This window comes from Chiloscyllium punctatum, chromosome 18 (assembly GCF_047496795.1).
Source record: "Chiloscyllium punctatum isolate Juve2018m chromosome 18, sChiPun1.3, whole genome shotgun sequence".
In the NCBI taxonomy this organism is placed as follows: domain Eukaryota; kingdom Metazoa; phylum Chordata; class Chondrichthyes; order Orectolobiformes; family Hemiscylliidae; genus Chiloscyllium; species Chiloscyllium punctatum.
The window spans coordinates 48,265,274-48,285,496 of NC_092756.1; the positions used below are offsets into that span (position 1 = coordinate 48,265,274).

The 20,223-nt window shown below is 46.0% G+C and overlaps 7 non-coding genes across 7 annotated transcripts; all 7 read left to right on the forward strand.

The window, feature by feature from the left end:
- The first annotated feature begins 2,274 nt into the window (after nucleotides 1–2,274).
- On the forward strand, nucleotides 2,275–2,347 carry trnav-cac (transfer RNA valine (anticodon CAC)). The gene has a single exon. It is a non-coding gene; the product is annotated as a tRNA-Val (tRNA).
- A 2,859-nt stretch (nucleotides 2,348–5,206) lies between these two features.
- On the forward strand, nucleotides 5,207–5,279 carry trnav-cac (transfer RNA valine (anticodon CAC)). The gene has a single exon. It is a non-coding gene; the product is annotated as a tRNA-Val (tRNA).
- Nucleotides 5,280–8,138: 2,859 nt separating this feature from the next.
- trnav-cac (transfer RNA valine (anticodon CAC)) lies at nucleotides 8,139–8,211 on the forward strand. The gene has a single exon. It is a non-coding gene; the product is annotated as a tRNA-Val (tRNA).
- A 2,859-nt stretch (nucleotides 8,212–11,070) lies between these two features.
- trnav-cac (transfer RNA valine (anticodon CAC)) lies at nucleotides 11,071–11,143 on the forward strand. The gene has a single exon. It is a non-coding gene; the product is annotated as a tRNA-Val (tRNA).
- Nucleotides 11,144–14,004: 2,861 nt separating this feature from the next.
- On the forward strand, nucleotides 14,005–14,077 carry trnav-cac (transfer RNA valine (anticodon CAC)). Its single transcript has one exon. It is a non-coding gene; the product is annotated as a tRNA-Val (tRNA).
- A 2,859-nt stretch (nucleotides 14,078–16,936) lies between these two features.
- On the forward strand, nucleotides 16,937–17,009 carry trnav-cac (transfer RNA valine (anticodon CAC)). Its single transcript has one exon. It is a non-coding gene; the product is annotated as a tRNA-Val (tRNA).
- A 2,859-nt stretch (nucleotides 17,010–19,868) lies between these two features.
- On the forward strand, nucleotides 19,869–19,941 carry trnav-cac (transfer RNA valine (anticodon CAC)). The gene has a single exon. It is a non-coding gene; the product is annotated as a tRNA-Val (tRNA).
- The last annotated feature ends 282 nt before the right edge of the window (nucleotides 19,942–20,223 follow it).

Here is a 20,223-nt window from a genome sequence, read left to right on the forward strand (position 1 = left end):
GAAACGGAGGAATCGACAGAGAGGCTACAGAATGACATCGCATCCATTTGGTTTTCTTTAAATCACTGACGAGCAGGAAAATGTAAACGGGGAAGGCGAGTGGGGAAGTGAGGCAGTTGCAGCTCTGGAGAAAGTCCTTCTTTGTGATTCACTCAGCAACCAGAGACGTGACGGTGACTCAGGCGTGAGAGCTCTTCACATCATGAACAAACAGCAATCAAGGGCAGTTAGCACCTCTTCCGGACTGGGGGTGGGGTGAGGTAATTACCTTTTGACTTCTGTTACTATGTTCAGAAACTGCCTTTTGGATTGAGGTGAACAGAAACTGCATTTCTAAAAAGCACCATGGAACTTGTTAAAATTTATTGAGCCGCTTTTTTCTCATCGATTCCCACACAGGTTTCCAACTCAGTTGGTATCCATGAGGCTCATGTCCAGGTGTGATAATCTCTGCAGCAAATTGCACGGTTAAGGTAAAAGGCAAGGAAAGTGGCATCTCGAACCGGCCCCGAGGTCAGACCTTCCTTACAATGTAATCTGTCGTTCTCGGATTGTAATACTACCTCCGGTTTTAGGATGGAACATTCTTTGGGAACCTTATTCTGCAAAACAGACACAGTGACTGAAACTATGCTGCACGGTATGATTTGGGACACGGCCTGCTCAGCTTTGTGCATTTTCCCTGTAGTCCGGTGTGTTTCATGTTCCGTGTAAACGTGTAAGTTGTCCTGTTTCGAGCAATGGGTGAAATCATTTAGCAAAGCAAGAATCGAAATTGCAGTAATGTCAAGTAGCTCATGGTAATTTGACCCAATCATAACCGATCATATATTCTCACGCACTCACAGATACATTTGTTTCTGAATCCAGTCTGAGAAGATAGACTCAGCTTACCAGTGATTTTTGTCTGGATTGATGGGCTATCGTTAACTGCTGAGAAATTGATATTGTAGACGGGCACATCCCAGCAGCTGTGCGAGTCGGAGAGGGATCATGGAACCTTTTTCACTTGAGTTGACATCTGTTGTTATGCAGGAACACAATTGGAAGTGCAAGAAAATGGGCTCATCGGCGTGTTGCTAGTGTGGCCGAGCGGTCTTAGGCGCTGGATTAAAGCTACCGTCTCGCCCGAGGGGTGGGTTCGAATCCCACCGCTGCCGTTTCTGCGGAGCTGCTGGTTTAAATGCTCTTTCATTCCCCTGCTGCATTTCTGTTTAAAACAGAAGCAAAATGAGTTTGCTTCCCGGGGAATTGACTGCGGTGTGGGAAAGTGCCGAATTTTCGAAACTCTCTGTGCTGTCGTGATCGTGTTCGCTTCCCGCACGGAAAATCGCCAGCGGCTCCACTGTTGCTTTCTGTTCCAGGCAAGTTGAGCTTTTACTGGAACCGAATGGAGACTATTGTTGCGAAACAGAGTCCTACGGTGACTCGACTCGTCGTTATTTGGTTTTCTGGCCAATGAGAAAATCGTTCCAATGTATTTCGATGTCATATGTTATTGAATTTCTCCCACTTCCTCCTTTTCCGTCCTGGAGTCATCGGAAGGGAAAGGTAATCTAATCGAGACTGTGATTGGTGAAATTCACTTTTTATGGCCCATTCTTATTATGTTCTTTCTTTGTCTCTTTGCAGCATTGTCTGGGCAGTGGTGGTGCACTCAGGCTCCAGTATGTTTGAAAGAGTAGGTTGGAATTGCCCTGTTGTTATTTGTGTGATTACTTTATGGCTCATGCCCCCGGACTGTCTCACATTTAGCTTTCATGCTCGCTGTGTCTGAAAATGCATTTGGTTTTCCAGTTTTGTTTGTGTTCCGTGTTAAATGCTTTCTGTTTTGCGATTCGCTCAATACATTACGAATTAACAGGGTTTCTGAGGTAACTTCCAGCTGCAAAAATCCTCAACTGAGAATCTGGGAAACTTTCACGGAGTATAGTCAGTCGGAGCAAAAGTAAGGAAGTCGTTCGTTTCTGCAGTGTTTCACAATGCTACCTTTCCCGTGAGCCGTCGAACAGACTAAATGATTTTGCCACAGACTGCGACGGTAAGCTCCGCAAAAACGTAATTCTTTAAAGCAGGTGTAAGCAACACAACGTTACCGGGTTACACCGCGTGGAAACAGATACTTCGGTGTATCTCGTCCATGCTCACCACATAGCCAAAATTAAACAAGTCCCATGAAACAACGAGTTAACGGAAACAGAAAGGCGTAAGGTAGAATGGCTTCAACTTTCTGTGTTGGATGCCACTGAGCTGCAGCGGCTGCGACCGCGGCTTGTTTCTGTAGTGTAGTGGTCATCACGTTCGCCTCACACGCGAAAGGTCCCCAGTTCGAAACTGGGCAGAAACTGCTTTGCTCTTCAACTGCAGCCTTTGACATCGACAAGAACGGAGCTTTCTTGCTTGCTTTCCCATGTGCAAACCTGCCTTCGAATTTGCTTCAATAAATCTTCTCTCGTCGTGCAATGCAATGCGATTCCATTTAATTACTGTGCAAAGCATTGTAAAGTTTTTCTCCAACATCGTTCTGATCATATGCCATTCTGTTTGAGAGTGTAGTTACCCCCTTCTGATCCTTCCACGAAAAGCATTACCGCATTCGCATTCCTTGCGCAGGCGGCCCGGTTCAAAGACAGGGAAGAAGCTGATGTGCTGGTGTCACAGTGCACCACGGATTCTTCAACTGTTCTGTCTGTCAAATGTATCCCAAAGTCGTCTCTGAAAGACCTCATTTGGAAGGTGTCTGTCGTTATTCAACGTGCGAGAATTGGCACCAGAGGTCCTGAATCATGTTTTGGAGCAGTTCACACGTTAGTGGCTCATTCAATCAGCAACAGCAATGAAAGAAATTACACTCTCAGAGGAACATCTGGACCTGTGCTTTCATAGCGTCGCTAGTATTAAGGTGCGCCCCGAGATCTAAGCCACGTTGGAACTGAAACGGAGGAATCGACAGAGAGGCTACAGAATGACATCGCATCCATTTGGTTTTCTTTAAATCACTGACGAGCAGGAAAATGTAAACGGGGAAGGCGAGTGGGGAAGTGAGGCAGTTGCAGCTCTGGAGAAAGTCCTTCTTTGTGATTCACTCAGCAACCAGAGACGTGACGGTGACTCAGGCGTGAGAGCTCTTCACATCATGAACAAACAGCAATCAAGGGCAGTTAGCACCTCTTCCGGACTGGGGGTGGGGTGAGGTAATTACCTTTTGACTTCTGTTACTATGTTCAGAAACTGCCTTTTGGATTGAGGTGAACAGAAACTGCATTTCTAAAAAGCACCATGGAACTTGTTAAAATTTATTGAGTCGCTTTTTCTCATCGATTCCCACACAGGTTTCCAACTCAGTTGGTATCCATGAGGCTCATGTCCAGGTGTGATAATCTCTGCAGCAAATTGCACGGTTATGTAAAAGGCAAGGAAAGTGGCATCTCGAACCGGCCCCGAGGTCAGACCTTCCTCACAATGTAATCTGTCGTTCTCGGATTGTAATACTACCTCCGGTTTTAGGATGGAACATTCTTTGGGAACCTTATTCTGCAAAACAGACACAGTGACTGAAACTATGCTGCACGGTATGATTTGGGACACGGCCTGCTCAGCTTTGTGCATTTTCCCTGTAGTCCGGTGTGTTTCATGTTCCGTGTAAACGTGTAAGTTGTCCTGTTTCGAGCAATGGGTGAAATCATTTAGCAAAGCAAGAATCGAAATTGCAGTAATGTCAAGTAGCTCATGGTAATTTGACCCAATCATAACCGATCATATATTCTCACGCACTCACAGATACATTTGTAGCTGAATCCAGTCTGAGAAGATAGACTCAGCTTACCAGTGATTTTTGTCTGGATTGATGGGCTATCGTTAACTGCTGAGAAATTGATATTGTAGACGGGCACATCCCAGCAGCTGTGCGAGTCGGAGAGGGATCATGGAACCTTTTTCACTTGAGTTGACATCTGTTGTTATGCAGGAACACAATTGGAAGTGCAAGAAAATGGACTCGCGGGCGTGTTGCTAGTGTGGCCGAGCGGTCTTAGGCGCTGGATTAAGGCTTCCGTCTCGCCCGAGGGGTGGGTTCGAATCCCAGCGCTGCCGTTTCTGCGGAGCTGCTGGTTTAAATCCTGTTTCATTCCCCTGCTGCATTTCTGTTTAAAACAGAAGTAAAATGAGTTTGCTTCCCGGGGAATTGACTGCGGTGTGGGAAAGTGCCGAATTTTCCAAAGTGTCTGTGCTGTCGTGATCGTGTTCGCTTCCCGCACGGAAAATCGCCAGCGGCTCCACTGTTGCTTTCTGTTCCAGGCAAGTTGAGCTTTTACTGGAACCGAATGGAGACTGTTGTTGCGAAACAGAGTCCTACGGTGACTCGACTCGTCGTTATTTGGTTTTCTGGCCAATGAGAAAATCGTTCCAATGTATTTCGATGTCATATGTTATTGAATTTCTCCCACTTCCTCCTTTTCCGTCCTGGAGTCATCGGAAGGGAAAGGTAATCTAATCGAGTCTGTGATTGGTGAAATTCACTTTTTATGGCCCATTCTTATTATGTTCTTTCTTTGTCTCTTTGCAGCATTGTCTGGGCAGTGGTGGTGCACTCAGGCTCCAGTATGTTTGAAAGAGTAGGTTGGAATTGCCCTGTTGTTATTTGTGTGATTACTTTATGGCTCATGCCCCCGGACTGTCTCACATTTAGCATTCATGCTCGCTGTGTCTGAAAATGCATTTGGTTTTCCAGTTTTGTTTGTGTTCCGTGTTAAATGCTTTCTGTTTTGCGATTCGCTCAATACATTACGAATTAACAGGGTTTCTGAGGTAACTTCCAGCTGCAAAAATCCTCAACTGAGAATCTGGGAAACTTTCACGGAGTATGGTCAGTCGGAGCAAAAGTAAGGAAGTCGTTCGTTTCTGCAGTGTTTCACAATGCTACCTTTCCCGTGAGCCGTCGAACAGACTAAATGATTTTGCCACAGACTGCGACGGTAAGCTCCGCAAAAACGTAATTCTTTAAAGCAGGTGTAAGCAACACAACGTTACCGGGTTACACCGCGTGGAAACAGATACTTCGGTGTATCTCGTCCATGCTCACCACATAGCCAAAATTAAACAAGTCCCATGAAACAACGAGTTAACGGAAACAGAAAGGCGTAAGGTAGAATGGCTTCAACTTTCTGTGTTGGATGCCACTGAGCTGCAGCAGCTGCGACCGCGGCTTGTTTCTGTAGTGTAGTGGTCATCACGTTCGCCTCACACGCGAAAGGTCCCCAGTTCGAAACTGGGCAGAAACTGCTTTGCTCTTCAACTGCAGCCTTTGACATCGACAAGAACGGAGCTTTCTTGCTTGATTTCCCATGTGCAAACCTGCCTTCGAATTTGCTTGAATAAGTCTTCTCTCGTCGTGCAATGCAATGCGATTCCATTTAATTACTGTGCAAAGCATTGTAAAGTTTTTCTCCAACATGGTTCTGATCATATGCCATTCTGTTTGAGAGTGTAGTTACCCCCTTCTGATCCTTCCACGAAAAGCATTACCGCATTCGCATTCCTTGCGCAGGCGGCCCGGTTCAAAGACAGGGAAGAAGCTGATGTGCTGGTGTCACAGTGCACCACGGATTCTTCAACTTATCTGTCTGTCAAATGTATCCCAAAGTCGTCTCTGAAAGACCTCATTTGGAAGGTGTCTGTCGTTATTCAACGTGCGAGAATTGGCACCAGAGGTCCTGAATCATGTTTTGGAGCAGTTCACACGTTAGTGGCTCATTCAATCAGCAACAGCAATGAAAGAAATTACACTCTCAGAGGAACATCTGGACCTGTGCTTTCATAGCGTCGCTAGTATTAAGGTGCGCCCCGAGATCTAAGCCACGTTGGAACTGAAACGGAGGAATCGACAGAGAGGCTACAGAATGACATCGCATCCATTTGGTTTTCTTTAAATCACTGACGAGCAGGAAAATGTAAACGGGGAAGGCGAGTGGGGAAGTGAGGCAGTTGCAGCTCTGGAGAAAGTCCTTCTTTGTGATTCACTCAGCAACCAGAGACGTGACGGTGACTCAGGCGTGAGAGCTCTTCACATCATGAACAAACAGCAATCAAGGGCAGTTAGCACCTCTTCCGGACTGGGGGTGGGGTGAGGTAATTACCTTTTGACTTCTGTTACTATGTTCAGAAACTGCCTTTTGGATTGAGGTGAACAGAAACTGCATTTCTAAAAAGCACCATGGAACTTGTTAAAATTTATTGAGTCGCTTTTTCTCATCGATTCCCACACAGGTTTCCAACTCAGTTGGTATCCATGAGGCTCATGGCCAGGTGTGATAATCTCTGCAGCAAATTGCACGGTTAAGTAAAAGGCAAGGAAAGTGGCATCTCGAACCGGCCCCGAGGTCAGACCTTCCTCACAATGTAATCTGTCGTTCTCGGATTGTAATACTACCTCCGGTTTTAGGATGGAACATTCTTTGGGAACCTTATTCTGCAAAACAGACACAGTGACTGAAACTATGCTGCACGTTATGATTTGGGACACGGCCTGCTCAGCTTTGTGCATTTTCCCTGTAGTCCGGTGTGTTTCATGTTCCGTGTAAACGTGTAAGTTGTCCTGTTTCGAGCAATGGGTGAAATCATTTAGCAAAGCAAGAATCGAAATTGCAGTAATGTCAAGTAGCTCATGGTAATTTGACCCAATCATAACCGATCATATATTCTCACGCACTCACAGATACATTTGTAGCTGAATCCAGTCTGAGAAGATAGACTCAGCTTACCAGTGATTTTTGTCTGGATTGATGGGCTATCGTTAACTGCTGAGAAATTAATATTGTAGACGGGCACATCCCAGCAGCTGTGCGAGTCGGAGAGGGATCATGGAACCTTTTTCACTTGAGTTGACATCTGTTGTTATGCAGGAACACAATTGGAAGTGCAAGAAAATGTACGCGCGGGCGTGTTGCTAGTGTGGCCGAGCTGTCTTAGGCGCTGGATTAAGGCTTCCGTCTCACCCGAGGAGTGGGTTCGAATCCCAGCGCTGCCGTTTCAGCGGAGCTGCTGGTTTAAATGCTGTTTCATTCCCCTGCTGCATTTCTGTTTTAAACAGAAGCAAAATGAGTTTGCTTCCCGGGGAATTGACTGCGGTGTGGGAAAGTGCCGAATTTTCCAAAGTGTCTGTGCTGTCGTGATCGTGTTCGCTTCCCGCACGGAAAATCGCCAGCGGCTCCACTGTTGCTTTCTGTTCCAGGCAAGTTGAGCTTTTACTGGAACCGAATGGAGACTGTTGTTGCGAAACAGAGTCCAACGGTGACTCGACTCGTCGTTATTTGGTTTTCTGGCCAATGAGAAAATCGTTCCAATGTATTTCGATGTCATATGTTATTGAATTTCTCCCACTTCCTCCTTTTCCGTCCTGGAGTCATCGGAAGGGAAAGGTAATCTAATCGAGACTGTGATTGGTGAAATTCACTTTTTATGGCCCATTCTTATTATGTTCTTTCTTAGTCTCTTTGCAGCATTGTCTGGGCAGTGGTGGTGCACTCAGGCTCCAGTATGTTTGAAAGAGTAGGTTGGAATTGCCCTGTTGTTATTTGTGTGATTACTTTATGGCTCATGCCCCCGGACTGTCTCACATTTAGCATTCATGCTCGCTGTGTCTGAAAATGCATTTGGTTTTCCAGTTTTGTTTGTGTTCCGTGTTAAATGCTTTCTGTTTTGCGATTCGCTCAATACATTACGAATTAACAGGGTTTCTGAGGTAACTTCCAGCTGCAAAAATCCTCAACTGAGAATCTGGGAAACTTTCACGGAGTATGGTCAGTCGGAGCAAAAGTAAGGAAGTCGTTCGTTTCTGCAGTGTTTCACAATGCTACCTTTCCCGTGAGCCGTCGAACAGACTAAATGATTTTGCCACAGACTGCGACGGTAAGCTCCGCAAAAACGTAATTCTTTAAAGCAGGTGTAAGCAACACAACGTTACCGGGTTACACCGCGTGGAAACAGATACTTCGGTGTATCTCGTCCATGCTCACCACATAGCCAAAATTAAACAAGTCCCATGAAACAACGAGTTAACGGAAACAGAAAGGCGAAAGGTAGAATGGCTTCAACTTTCTGTGTTGGATGCCACTGAGCTGCAGCGGCTGCGATCGCGGCTTGTTTCTGTAGTGTAGTGGTCATCACGTTCGCCTCACACGCGAAAGGTCCCCAGTTCGAAACTGGGCAGAAACTGCTTTGCTCTTCAACTGCAGCCTTTGACATCGACAAGAACGGAGCTTTCTTGCTTGCTTTCCCATGTGCAAACCTGCCTTCGAATTTGCTTGAATAAATCTTCTCTCGTCGTGCAATGCAATGCGATTCCATTTAATTACTGTGCAAAGCATTGTAAAGTTTTTCTCCAACATCGTTCTGATCATATGCCATTCTGTTTGAGAGTGTAGTTACCCCCTTCTGATCCTTCCACGAAAAGCATTACCGCATTCGCATTCCTTGCGCAGGCGGCCCGGTTCAAAGACAGGGAAGAAGCTGATGTGCTGGTGTCACAGTGCACCACGGATTCTTCAACTAGTCTGTCTGTCAAATGTATCCCAAAGTCGTCTCTGAAAGACCTCATTTGGAAGGTGTCTGTCGTTATTCAACGTGCGAGAATTGGCACCAGAGGTCCTGAATCATATTTTGGAGCAGTTCACACGTTAGTGGCTCATTCAATCAGCAACAGCAATGAAAGAAATTACACTCTCAGAGGAACATCTGGACCTGTGCTTTCATAGCGTCGCTAGTATTAAGGTGCGCCCCGAGATCTAAGCCACGTTGGAACTGAAACGGAGGAATCGACAGAGAGGCTACAGAATGACATCGCATCCATTTGGTTTTCTTTAAATCACTGACGAGCAGGAAAATGTAAACGGGGAAGGCGAGTGGGGAAGTGAGGCAGTTGCAGCTCTGGAGAAAGTCCTTCTTTGTGATTCACTCAGCAACCAGAGACGTGACGGTGACTCAGGCGTGAGAGCTCTTCACATCATGAACAAACAGCAATCAAGGGCAGTTAGCACCTCTTCCGGAGTGGGGGTGGGGTGAGGTAATTACCTTTCGACTTCTGTTACTATGTTCAGAAACTGCCTTTTGGATTGAGGTGAACAGAAACTGCATTTCTAAAAAGCACCATGGAACTTGTTAAAATTTATTGAGTCGCTTTTTCTCATCGATTCCCACACAGGTTTCCAACTCAGTTGGTATCCATGAGGCTCATGTCCAGGTGTGATAATCTCTGCAGCAAATTGCACGGTTAAGTAAAAGGCAAGGAAAGTGGCATCTCGAACCGGCCCCGAGGTCAGACCTTCCTCACAATGTAATCTGTCGTTCTCGGATTGTAATACTACCTCCGGTTTTAGGATGGAACATTCTTTGGGAACCTTATTCTGCAAAACAGACACAGTGACTGAAACTATGCTGCACGGTATGATTTGGGACACGGCCTGCTCAGCTTTGTGCATTTTCCCTGTAGTCCGGTGTGTTTCATGTTCCGTGTAAACGTGTAAGTTGTCCTGTTTCGAGCAATGGGTGAAATCATTTAGCAAAGCAAGAATCGAAATTGCAGTAATGTCAAGTAGCTCATGGTAATTTGACCCAATCATAACCGATCATATATTCTCACGCACTCACAGATACATTTGTAGCTGAATCCAGTCTGAGAAGATAGACTCAGCTTACCAGTGATTTTTGTCTGGATTGATGGGCTATCGTTAACTGCTGAGAAATTGATATTGTAGACGGGCACATCCCAGCAGCTGTGCGAGTCGGAGAGGGATCATGGAACCTTTTTCACTTGAGTTGACATCTGTTGTTATGCAGGAACACAATTGGAAGTGCAAGAAAATGGACTCGCGGGCGTGTTGCTAGTGTGGCCGAGCGGTCTTAGGCGCTGGATTAAGGCTACCGTCTCGCCCGAGGAGTGGGTTCGAATCCCACCGCTGCCGTTTCTGCGGAGCTGCTGGTTTAAATGCTCTTTCATTCCCCTGCTGCATTTCTGTTTAAAACAGAAGCAAAATGAGTTTGCTTCCCGGGGAATTGACTGCGGTGTGGGAAAGTGCCGAATTTTCGAAACTCTCTGTGCTGTCGTGATCGTGTTCGCTTCCCGCACGGAAAATCGCCAGCGGCTCCACTGTTGCTTTCTGTTCCAGGCAAGTTGAGCTTTTACTGGAACCGAATGGAGACTATTGTTGCGAAACAGAGTCCTACGGTGACTCGACTCGTCGTTATTTGGTTTTCTGGCCAATGAGAAAATCGTTCCAATGTATTTCGATGTCATATGTTATTGAATTTCTCCCACTTCCTCTTTTTCCGTCCTGGAGTCATCGGAAGGGAAAGGTAATCTAATCGAGACTGTGATTGGTGAAATTCACTTTTTATGGCCCATTCTTATTATGTTCTTTCTTTGTCTCTTTGCAGCATTGTCTGGGCAGTGGTGGTGCACTCAGGCTCCAGTATGTTTGAAAGAGTAGTTTGGAATTGCCCTGTTGTTATTTGTGTGATTACTTTATGGCTCATGCCCCCGGACTGTCTCACATTTAGCTTTCATGCTCGCTGTGTCTGAAAATGCATTTGGTTTTCCAGTTTTGTTTGTGTTCCGTGTTAAATGCTTTCTGTTTTGCGATTCGCTCAATACATTACGAATTAACAGGGTTTCTGAGGTAACTTCCAGCTGCAAAAATCCTCAATTAAGAATCTGGGAAACTTTCACGGAGTATGGTCAGTCGGAGCAAAAGTAAGGAAGTCGTTCGTTTCTGCAGTGTTTCACAATGCTACCTTTCCCGTGAGCCGTCGAACAGACTAAATGATTTTGCCACAGACTGCGACGGTAAGCTCCGCAAAAACGTAATTCTTTAAAGCAGGTGTAAGCAACACAACGTTACCGGGTTACACCGCGTGGAAACAGATACTTCGGTGTATCTCGTCCATGCTCACCACATAGCCAAAATTAAACAAGTCCCATGAAACAACGAGTTAACGGAAACAGAAAGGCGTAAGGTAGAATGGCTTCAACTTTCTGTGTTGGATGCCACTGAGCTGCAGCGGTTGCGACCGCGGCTTGTTTCTGTAGTGTAGTGGTCATCACGTTCGCCTCACACGCGAAAGGTCCCCAGTTCGAAACTGGGCAGAAACTGCTTTGCTCTTCAACTGCAGCCTTTGACATCGACAAGAACGGAGCTTTCTTGCTTGCTTTCCCATGTGCAAACCTGCCTTCGAATTTGCTTCAATAAATCTTCTCTCGTCGTGCAATGCAATGCGATTCCATTTAATTACCGTGCAAAGCATTGTAAAGTTTTTCTCCAACATCGTTCTGATCATATGCCATTCTGTTTGAGAGTGTAGTTACCCCCTTCTGATCCTTCCACGAAAAGCATTACCGCATTCGCATTCCTTGCGCAGGCGGCCCGGTTCAAAGACAGGGAAGAAGCTGATGTGCTGGTGTCACAGTGCACCACGGATTCTTCAACTAGTCTGTCTGTCAAATGTATCCCAAAGTCGTCTCTGAAAGACCTCATTTGGAAGGTGTCTGTCGTTATTCAACGTGCGAGAATTGGCACCAGAGGTCCTGAATCATGTTTTGGAGCAGTTCACACGTTAGTGGCTCATTCAATCAGCAACAGCAATGAAAGAAATTACACTCTCAGAGGAACATCTGGACCTGTGCTTTCATAGCGTCGCTAGTATTAAGGTGCGCCCCGAGATCTAAGCCACGTTGGAACTGAAACGGAGGAATCGACAGAGAGGCTACAGAATGACATCGCATCCATTTGGTTTTCTTTAAATCACTGACGAGCAGGAAAATGTAAACGGGGAAGGCGAGTGGGGAAGTGAGGCAGTTGCAGCTCTGGAGAAAGTCCTTCTTTGTGATTCACTCAGCAACCAGAGACGTGACGGTGACTCAGGCGTGAGAGCTCTTCACATCATGAACAAACAGCAATCAAGGGCAGTTAGCACCTCTTCCGGACTGGGGGTGGGGTGAGGTAATTACCTTTTGACTTCTGTTACTATGTTCAGAAACTGCCTTTTGGATTGAGGTGAACAGAAACTGCATTTCTAAAAAGCACCATGGAACTTGTTAAAATTTATTGAGCCGCTTTTTTCTCATCGATTCCCACACAGGTTTCCAACTCAGTTGGTATCCATGAGGCTCATGTCCAGGTGTGATAATCTCTGCAGCAAATTGCACGGTTAAGGTAAAAGGCAAGGAAAGTGGCATCTCGAACCGGCCCCGAGGTCAGACCTTCCTTACAATGTAATCTGTCGTTCTCGGATTGTAATACTACCTCCGGTTTTAGGATGGAACATTCTTTGGGAACCTTATTCTGCAAAACAGACACAGTGACTGAAACTATGCTGCACGGTATGATTTGGGACACGGCCTGCTCAGCTTTGTGCATTTTCCCTGTAGTCCGGTGTGTTTCATGTTCCGTGTAAACGTGTAAGTTGTCCTGTTTCGAGCAATGGGTGAAATCATTTAGCAAAGCAAGAATCGAAATTGCAGTAATGTCAAGTAGCTCATGGTAATTTGACCCAATCATAACCGATCATATATTCTCACGCACTCACAGATACATTTGTAGCTGAATCCAGTCTGAGAAGATAGACTCAGCTTACCAGTGATTTTTGTCTGGATTGATGGGCTATCGTTAACTGCTGAGAAATTGATATTGTAGACGGGCACATCCCAGCAGCTGTGCGAGTCGGAGAGGGATCATGGAACCTTTTTCACTTGAGTTGACATCTGTTGTTATGCAGGAACACAATTGGAAGTGCAAGAAAATGGACTCGCGGGCGTGTTGCTAGTGTGGCCGAGCGGTCTTAAGCGCTGGATTAAGGCTTCCGTCTCGCCCGAGGGGTGGGTTCGAATCCCAGCGCTGCCGTTTCTGCGGAGCTGCTGGTTTAAATCCTGTTTCATTCCCCTGCTGCATTTCTGTTTAAAACAGAAGTAAAATGAGTTTGCTTCCCGGGGAATTGACTGCGGTGTGGGAAAGTGCCGAATTTTCCAAAGTGTCTGTGCTGTCGTGATCGTGTTCGCTTCCCGCACGGAAAATCGCCAGCGGCTCCACTGTTGCTTTCTGTTCCAGGCAAGTTGAGCTTTTACTGGAACCGAATGGAGACTGTTGTTGCGAAACAGAGTCCTACGGTGACTCGACTCGTCGTTATTTGGTTTTCTGGCCAATGAGAAAATCGTTCCAATGTATTTCGATGTCATATGTTATTGAATTTCTCCCACTTCCTCCTTTTCCGTCCTGGAGTCATCGGAAGGGAAAGGTAATCTAATCGAGACTGTGATTGGTGAAATTCACTTTTTATGGCCCATTCTTATTATGTTCTTTCTTTGTCTCTTTGCAGCATTGTCTGGGCAGTGGTGGTGCACTCAGGCTCCAGTATGTTTGAAAGAGTAGGTTGGAATTGCCCTGTTGTTATTTGTGTGATTACTTTATGGCTCATGCCCCCGGACTGTCTCACATTTAGCATTCATGCTCGCTGTGTCTGAAAATGCATTTGGTTTTCCAGTTTTGTTTGTGTTCCGTGTTAAATGCTTTCTGTTTTGCGATTCGCTCAATACATTACGAATTAACAGGGTTTCTGAGGTAACTTCCAGCTGCAAAAATCCTCAACTGAGAATCTGGGAAACTTTCACGGAGTATGGTCAGTCGGAGCAAAAGTAAGGAAGTCGTTCGTTTCTGCAGTGTTTCACAATGCTACCTTTCCCGTGAGCCGTCGAACAGACTAAATGATTTTGCCACAGACTGCGACGGTAAGCTCCGCAAAAACGTAATTCTTTAAAGCAGGTGTAAGCAACACAACGTTACCGGGTTACACCGCGTGGAAACAGATACTTCGGTGTATCTCGTCCATGCTCACCACATAGCCAAAATTAAACAAGTCCCATGAAACAACGAGTTAACGGAAACAGAAAGGCGTAAGGTAGAATGGCTTCAACTTTCTGTGTTGGATGCCACTGAGCTGCAGCGGCTGCGACCGCGGCTTGTTTCTGTAGTGTAGTGGTCATCACGTTCGCCTCACACGCGAAAGGTCCCCAGTTCGAAACTGGGCAGAAACTGCTTTGCTCTTCAACTGCAGCCTTTGACATCGACAAGAACGGAGCTTTCTTGCTTGCTTTCCCATGTGCAAACCTGCCTTCGAATTTGCTTGAATAAGTCTTCTCTCGTCGTGCAATGCAATGCGATTCCATTTAATTACTGTGCAAAGCATTGTAAAGTTTTTCTCCAACATGGTTCTGATCATATGCCATTCTGTTTGAGAGTGTAGTTACCCCCTTCTGATCCTTCCACGAAAAGCATTACCGCATTCGCATTCCTTGCGCAGGCGGCCCGGTTCAAAGACAGGGAAGAAGCTGATGTGCTGGTGTCACAGTGCACCACGGATTCTTCAACTTATCTGTCTGTCAAATGTATCCCAAAGTCGTCTCTGAAAGACCTCATTTGGAAGGTGTCTGTCGTTATTCAACGTGCGAGAATTGGCACCAGAGGTCCTGAATCATGTTTTGGAGCAGTTCACACGTTAGTGGCTCATTCAATCAGCAACAGCAATGAAAGAAATTACACTCTCAGAGGAACATCTGGACCTGTGCTTTCATAGCGTCGCTAGTATTAAGGTGCGCCCCGAGATCTAAGCCACGTTGGAACTGAAACGGAGGAATCGACAGAGAGGCTACAGAATGACATCGCATCCATTTGGTTTTCTTTAAATCACTGACGAGCAGGAAAATGTAAACGGGGAAGGCGAGTGGGGAAGTGAGGCAGTTGCAGCTCTGGAGAAAGTCCTTCTTTGTGATTCACTCAGCAACCAGAGACGTGACGGTGACTCAGGCGTGAGAGCTCTTCACATCATGAACAAACAGCAATCAAGGGCAGTTAGCACCTCTTCCGGACTGGGGGTGGGGTGAGGTAATTACCTTTTGACTTCTGTTACTATGTTCAGAAACTGCCTTTTGGATTGAGGTGAACAGAAACTGCATTTCTAAAAAGCACCATGGAACTTGTTAAAATTTATTGAGTCGCTTTTTCTCATCGATTCCCACACAGGTTTCCAACTCAGTTGGTATCCATGAGGCTCATGGCCAGGTGTGATAATCTCTGCAGCAAATTGCACGGTTAAGTAAAAGGCAAGGAAAGTGGCATCTCGAACCGGCCCCGAGGTCAGACCTTCCTCACAATGTAATCTGTCGTTCTCGGATTGTAATACTACCTCCGGTTTTAGGATGGAACATTCTTTGGGAACCTTATTCTGCAAAACAGACACAGTGACTGAAACTATGCTGCACGTTATGATTTGGGACACGGCCTGCTCAGCTTTGTGCATTTTCCCTGTAGTCCGGTGTGTTTCATGTTCCGTGTAAACGTGTAAGTTGTCCTGTTTCGAGCAATGGGTGAAATCATTTAGCAAAGCAAGAATCGAAATTGCAGTAATGTCAAGTAGCTCATGGTAATTTGACCCAATCATAACCGATCATATATTCTCACGCACTCACAGATACATTTGTAGCTGAATCCAGTCTGAGAAGATAGACTCAGCTTACCAGTGATTTTTGTCTGGATTGATGGGCTATCGTTAACTGCTGAGAAATTGATATTGTAGACGGGCACATCCCAGCAGCTGTGCGAGTCGGAGAGGGATCATGGAACCTTTTTCACTTGAGTTGACATCTGTTGTTATGCAGGAACACAATTGGAAGTGCAAGAAAATGGACTCGCGGGTGTGTTGCTAGTGTGGCCGAGCGGTCTTAGGCGCTGGATTAAGGCTTCCGTCTCACCCGAGGGGTGGGTTCGAATCCCAGCGCTGCCGTTTCAGCGGAGCTGCTGGTTTAAATGCTGTTTCATTCCCCTGCTGCATTTCTGTTTTAAACAGAAGCAAAATGAGTTTGCTTCCCGGGGAATTGACTGCGGTGTGGGAAAGTGCCGAATTTTCCAAAGTGTCTGTGCTGTCGTGATCGTGTTCGCTTCCCGCACGGAAAATCGCCAGCGGCTCCACTGTTGCTTTCTGTTCCAGGCAAGTTGAGCTTTTACTGGAACCGAATGGAGACTGTTGTTGCGAAACAGAGTCCAACGGTGACTCGACTCGTCGTTATTTGGTTTTCTGGCCAATGAGAAAATCGTTCCAATGTATTTCGATGTCATATGTTATTGAATTTCTCCCACTTCCTCCTTTTCCGTCCTGGAGTCATCGGAAGGGAAAGGTAATCTAATCGAGACTGTGATTGGTGAAATTCACTTTTTATGGCCCATTCTTATTATGTTCTTTCTTAGTCTCTTTGCAGCATTGTCTGGGCAGTGGTGGTGCACTCAGGCTCCAGTATGTTTGAAAGAGTAGGTTGGAATTGCCCTGTTGTTATTTGTGTGATTACTTTATGGCTCATGCCCCCGGACTGTCTCACATTTAGCATTCATGCTCGCTGTGTCTGAAAATGCATTTGGTTTTCCAGTTTTGTTTGTGTTCCGTGTTAAATGCTTTCTGTTTTGCGATTCGCTCAATACATTACGAATTAACAGGGTTTCTGAGGTAACTTCCAGCTGCAAAAATCCTCAACTGAGAATCTGGGAAACTTTCACGGAGTATGGTCAGTCGGAGCAAAAGTAAGGAAGTCGTTCGTTTCTGCAGTGTTTCACAATGCTACCTTTCCCGTGAGCCGTCGAACAGACTAAATGATTTTGCCACAGACTGCGACGGTAAGCTCCGCAAAAACGTAATTCTTTAAAGCAGGTGTAAGCAACACAACGTTACCGGGTTACACCGCGTGGAAACAGATACTTCGGTGTATCTCGTCCATGCTCACCACATAGCCAAAATTAAACAAGTCCCATGAAACAACGAGTTAACGGAAACAGAAAGGCGAAAGGTAGAATGGCTTCAACTTTCTGTGTTGGATGCCACTGAGCTGCTGCGGCTGCGATCGCGGCTTGTTTCTGTAGTGTAGTGGTCATCACGTTCGCCTCACACGCGAAAGGTCCCCAGTTCGAAACTGGGCAGAAACTGCTTTGCTCTTCAACTGCAGCCTTTGACATCGACAAGAACGGAGCTTTCTTGCTTGCTTTCCCATGTGCAAACCTGCCTTCGAATTTGCTTGAATAAATCTTCTCTCGTCGTGCAATGCAATGCGATTCCATTTAATTACTGTGCAAAGCATTGTAAAGTTTTTCTCCAACATCGTTCTGATCATATGCCATTCTGTTTGAGAGTGTAGTTACCCCCTTCTGATCCTTCCACGAAAAGCATTACCGCATTCGCATTCCTTGCGCAGGCGGCCCGGTTCAAAGACAGGGAAGAAGCTGATGTGCTGGTGTCACAGTGCACCACGGATTCTTCAACTAGTCTGTCTGTCAAATGTATCCCAAAGTCGTCTCTGAAAGACCTCATTTGGAAGGTGTCTGTCGTTATTCAACGTGCGAGAATTGGCACCAGAGGTCCTGAATCATGTTTTGGAGCAGTTCACACGTTAGTGGCTCATTCAATCAGCAACAGCAATGAAAGAAATTACACTCTCAGAGGAACATCTGGACCTGTGCTTTCATAGCGTCGCTAGTATTAAGGTGCGCCCCGAGATCTAAGCCACGTTGGAACTGAAACGGAGGAATCGACAGAGAGGCTACAGAATGACATCGCATCCATTTGGTTTTCTTTAAATCACTGACGAGCAGGAAAATGTAAACGGGGAAGGCGAGTGGGGAAGTGAGGCAGTTGCAGCTCTGGAGAAAGTCCTTCTTTGTGATTCACTCAGCAACCAGAGACGTGACGGTGACTCAGGCGTGAGAGCTCTTCACATCATGAACAAACAGCAATCAAGGGCAGTTAGCACCTCTTCCGGAGTGGGGGTGGGGTGAGGTAATTACCTTTCGACTTCTGTTACTATGTTCAGAAACTGCCTTTTGGATTGAGGTGAACAGAAACTGCATTTCTAAAAAGCACCATGGAACTTGTTAAAATTTATTGAGTCGCTTTTTCTCATCGATTCCCACACAGGTTTCCAACTCAGTTGGTATCCATGAGGCTCATGTCCAGGTGTGATAATCTCTGCAGCAAATTGCACGGTTAAGTAAAAGGCAAGGAAAGTGGCATCTCGAACCGGCCCCGAGGTCAGACCTTCCTCACAATGTAATCTGTCGTTCTCGGATTGTAATACTACCTCCGGTTTTAGGATGGAACATTCTTTGGGAACCTTATTCTGCAAAACAGACACAGTGACTGAAACTATGCTGCACGGTATGATTTGGGACACGGCCTGCTCAGCTTTGTGCATTTTCCCTGTAGTCCGGTGTGTTTCATGTTCCGTGTAAACGTGTAAGTTGTCCTGTTTCGAGCAATGGGTGAAATCATTTAGCAAAGCAAGAATCGAAATTGCAGTAATGTCAAGTAGCTCATGGTAATTTGACCCAATCATAACCGATCATATATTCTCACGCACTCACAGATACATTTGTAGCTGAATCCAGTCTGAGAAGATAGACTCAGCTTACCAGTGATTTTTGTCTGGATTGATGGGCTATCGTTAACTGCTGAGAAATTGATATTGTAGACGGGCACATCCCAGCAGCTGTGCGAGTCGGAGAGGGATCATGGAACCTTTTTCACTTGAGTTGACATCTGTTGTTATGCAGGAACACAATTGGAAGTGCAAGAAAATGGACTCGCGGGCGTGTTGCTAGTGTGGCCGAGCGGTCTTAGGCGCTGGATTAAGGCTACCGTCTCGCCCGAGGAGTGGGTTCGAATCCCACCGCTGCCGTTTCTGCGGAGCTGCTGGTTTAAATGCTCTTTCATTCCCCTGCTGCATTTCTGTTTAAAACAGAAGCAAAATGAGTTTGCTTCCCGGGGAATTGACTGCGGTGTGGGAAAGTGCCGAATTTTCGAAACTCTCTGTGCTGTCGTGATCGTGTTCGCTTCCCGCACGGAAAATCGCCAGCGGCTCCACTGTTGCTTTCTGTTCCAGGCAAGTTGAGCTTTTACTGGAACCGAATGGAGACTATTGTTGCGAAACAGAGTCCTACGGTGACTCGACTCGTCGTTATTTGGTTTTCTGGCCAATGAGAAAATCGTTCCAATGTATTTCGATGTCATATGTTATTGAATTTCTCCCACTTCCTCTTTTTCCGTCCTGGAGTCATCGGAAGGGAAAGGTAATCTAATCGAGACTGTGATTGGTGAAATTCACTTTTTATGGCCCATTCTTATTATGTTCTTTCTTTGTCTCTTTGCAGCATTGTCTGGGCAGTGGTGGTGCACTCAGGCTCCAGTATGTTTGAAAGAGTAGTTTGGAATTGCCCTGTTGTTATTTGTGTGATTACTTTATGGCTCATGCCCCCGGACTGTCTCACATTTAGCTTTCATGCTCGCTGTGTCTGAAAATGCATTTGGTTTTCCAGTTTTGTTTGTGTTCCGTGTTAAATGCTTTCTGTTTTGCGATTCGCTCAATACATTACGAATTAACAGGGTTTCTGAGGTAACTTCCAGCTGCAAAAATCCTCAATTAAGAATCTGGGAAACTTTCACGGAGTATGGTCAGTCGGAGCAAAAGTAAGGAAGTCGTTCGTTTCTGCAGTGTTTCACAATGCTACCTTTCCCGTGAGCCGTCGAACAGACTAAATGATTTTGCCACAGACTGCGACGGTAAGCTCCGCAAAAACGTAATTCTTTAAAGCAGGTGTAAGCAACACAACGTTACCGGGTTACACCGCGTGGAAACAGATACTTCGGTGTATCTCGTCCATGCTCACCACATAGCCAAAATTAAACAAGTCCCATGAAACAACGAGTTAACGGAAACAGAAAGGCGTAAGGTAGAATGGCTTCAACTTTCTGTGTTGGATGCCACTGAGCTGCAGCGGTTGCGACCGCGGCTTGTTTCTGTAGTGTAGTGGTCATCACGTTCGCCTCACACGCGAAAGGTCCCCAGTTCGAAACTGGGCAGAAACTGCTTTGCTCTTCAACTGCAGCCTTTGACATCGACAAGAACGGAGCTTTCTTGCTTGCTTTCCCATGTGCAAACCTGCCTTCGAATTTGCTTCAATAAATCTTCTCTCGTCGTGCAATGCAATGCGATTCCATTTAATTACCGTGCAAAGCATTGTAAAGTTTTTCTCCAACATCGTTCTGATCATATGCCATTCTGTTTGAGAGTGTAGTTACCCCCTTCTGATCCTTCCACGAAAAGCATTACCGCATTCGCATTCCTTGCGCAGGCGGCCCGGTTCAAAG